The sequence below is a fragment of the Plectrocnemia conspersa genome, unplaced genomic scaffold (genome assembly GCF_051122295.1).
Source record: "Plectrocnemia conspersa isolate PC_06_02 unplaced genomic scaffold, ASM5112229v1 ptg000052l, whole genome shotgun sequence".
In the NCBI taxonomy this organism is placed as follows: domain Eukaryota; kingdom Metazoa; phylum Arthropoda; class Insecta; order Trichoptera; family Polycentropodidae; genus Plectrocnemia; species Plectrocnemia conspersa.
In genome coordinates, this window is record NW_028277202.1 from 2,501 (window position 1) to 5,000 (window position 2,500).

The following is a 2,500-nucleotide window of genomic DNA, read 5'->3' on the forward strand; positions in this document are numbered from 1 at the left end:
AAAAAAAAAAAAAAAAAAAAAAAAATATATATATATAAGTATAAAAAAAAAAAAAAAAAAAAAAAAAAAAATATATATATATATATGTATAAAAAAAAAAAAAAAAAAAAAAAAAAAATATATATATATATTTATATATATATATATATATATATATATATATATATATAAAAAAAAAAAAAAAAATTATATATATATATATGTATATATATATATTTTTTTTTATATATACATATATATATTTATTAATATATAAATTTTATATTTATTAATACTAACAATAATAATATAATAACGTTTTAATTATTACAAAAGTTATTATTTCGAATCGAAAATTATCCGGTCGCAAGTCGAGAGAAGTCGAGTCGAATCGCGCTCAGAGCGGCCCGTTCCGCCGAATCCCGGCCGCGACCGCGTCGACTTCGGCTTGTTAGGCTAGAGCGAGCGGCTCGGCGACTTTGCACCGCGCCGCCTATACGTGGAGTGCGCGCGAGGCGAGAGCGCGCGGCCGTGTTCGGTCGCGTTTGCTCTCGGCGTTCTCGTCGGCTCCTCGGGTCGAGTCGCTCGCTCTTTCGCTCGCTCGCAACCGTTTGGCGGACGCACCGTATTATTATTGATAATAATCGCGTGTACGTCGCTTACGGCTCTGCTTCGAGCGTCTACGAGAGAGACGGCTCTTCGAAATCTCGGCATGCGCGAACCGCGGTCGGCGTCAGTCGGCGTCTGCGGTGCGCTCGCGCCTTCCGGGTACCCTTCCGGGTGTGTGGAGGATACTATATGCGATCACGCGCGTGTTTATACGAATCGAGTGATAAGCGGAGAGCGCATCGCGCTCTCCGGCTCTCCAGAGCTCCGCGGCGAGCCGCGTTGTACGGGGCCGTCGGTCGTTCGCGACCGGCGAGCTCGCTGCGCTATTACGGCCCTCCGCTCTAGCGCGGAGAGGCCGCGCACTGTGCGCGTAGACGGGTGAAGATAATATAATAATATATATAAAAGTATATATATAACAAAAAACGATACATATAAATAAAATGTTGTACGTCTTAAAAAAGACGAGACGAGAACGATAGGTAGAGATAGAGGAGGAGAATAATAAATACATGACACGTAAGGAGTGCGTAAGCGGACGCTCTCTACAGAGACGCAAGCTCGCAGCTCCCTGGTTGATCCTGCCAGTAATCATATGCTTGTCTCAAAGACTAAGCCATGCAAGTCTCAGTATAAGCCGTATTAAGGTGAAACCGCGAATGGCTCAATATATCAGTTTTGGTTCCTTAGATCGTACACAGTTACTTGGATAACTGTGGCAATTCTAGAGCTAATACATGCAAACGAAGTTCCGACCGGCGACGGAAGGAATGCTTTTATTAGATCAAAAACCAATCGGCGGAGCGCGCGTTTCGGCGCGCGCCCGTCGCACTCGGAGATGACTCTAGATAACTTTGAGCAGATCGCACGGTCTAGCACCGGCGACGCGTCTTTCAAATGTCTGCCTTATCAACTGTCGATGGTAGTTTATGCGACTACCATGGTTGTCACGGGTAACGGGGAATCAGGGTTCGATTCCGGAGAGGGAGCCTGAGAAACGGCTACCACATCCACGGAAGGCAGCAGGCGCGCAAATTACCCACTCCCGGCACGGGGAGGTAGTGACGAAAAATAACGATACGGGACTCTTACGAGGCCTCGTGATCGGAATGATTACACTTTAAATCCTTTAACGAGGATCCATTGGAGGGCAAGTCTGGTGCCAGCAGCCGCGGTAATTCCAGCTCCAATAGCATATACTAAAGTTGTTGCGGTTAAAAAGCTCGTAGTTGAAATTGTGTCCTGCGGCGTCGGTCTACCGGTTGCGGTACGACAGGCGCGTCTGCGGGGCTTCTCGCCGGTGCGTGTTCACCGCCGGTCGCGTCCGCGCCGCGCGTTCGCGTGCGCGTCGTCGTCTTCGCGACTTCGGCGCGCGCCGCGGGCTCGCGGTCGGCGCGCGAGGCGGGCCCTCGCGGCTGTTTACTTTGAACAAATTAGAGTGCTCAAAGCGGGCTAATATTTGCCTGAATATTGTGCGCATGGAATAATAGAATAGGACCTCGGTTCTGTTTTGTTGGCTTTCTGACACCAGAGGTAATGATTAATAGGGACAACTGGGGGCATTCGTATTGCGACGTTAGAGGTGAAATTCTTGGATCGTCGCAAGACGGACTAAAGCGAAAGCATTTGCCAAAGGTGTTTTCATTAATCAAGAACGAAAGTTAGAGGTTCGAAGGCGATTAGATACCGCTGTAGTTCTAACCATAAATGATGCCAGCCAGCGATCCGCCGAAGTTTCTTATTTTGATTCGGTGGGCAGCTCCCGGGAAACCAAAGCTTTCGGGCTCCGGGGGGAGTATGGTTGCAAAGCTGAAACTTAAAGGAATTGACGGAAGGGCACCACCAGGAGTGGAGCCTGCGGCTTAATTCGACTCAACACGGGAAAACTCACCAGGCCCGGACACTGGAAGGA

At 47.5% G+C, this 2,500-nt stretch overlaps 1 non-coding gene across 1 annotated transcript in view; it reads left to right on the forward strand.

Moving 5' to 3' along the window:
* Positions 1 to 1,156: 1,156 nt before the first annotated feature.
* LOC148225709 (small subunit ribosomal RNA) overlaps positions 1,157 to 2,500 on the forward strand; it is a 2,016-nt gene continuing 672 nt past the window's right edge. The window contains exon 1 of the ribosomal RNA XR_015812543.1: positions 1,157 to 2,500. This exon is cut by the window's right edge and continues 672 nt beyond it. This is a non-coding gene — a ribosomal RNA (small subunit ribosomal RNA).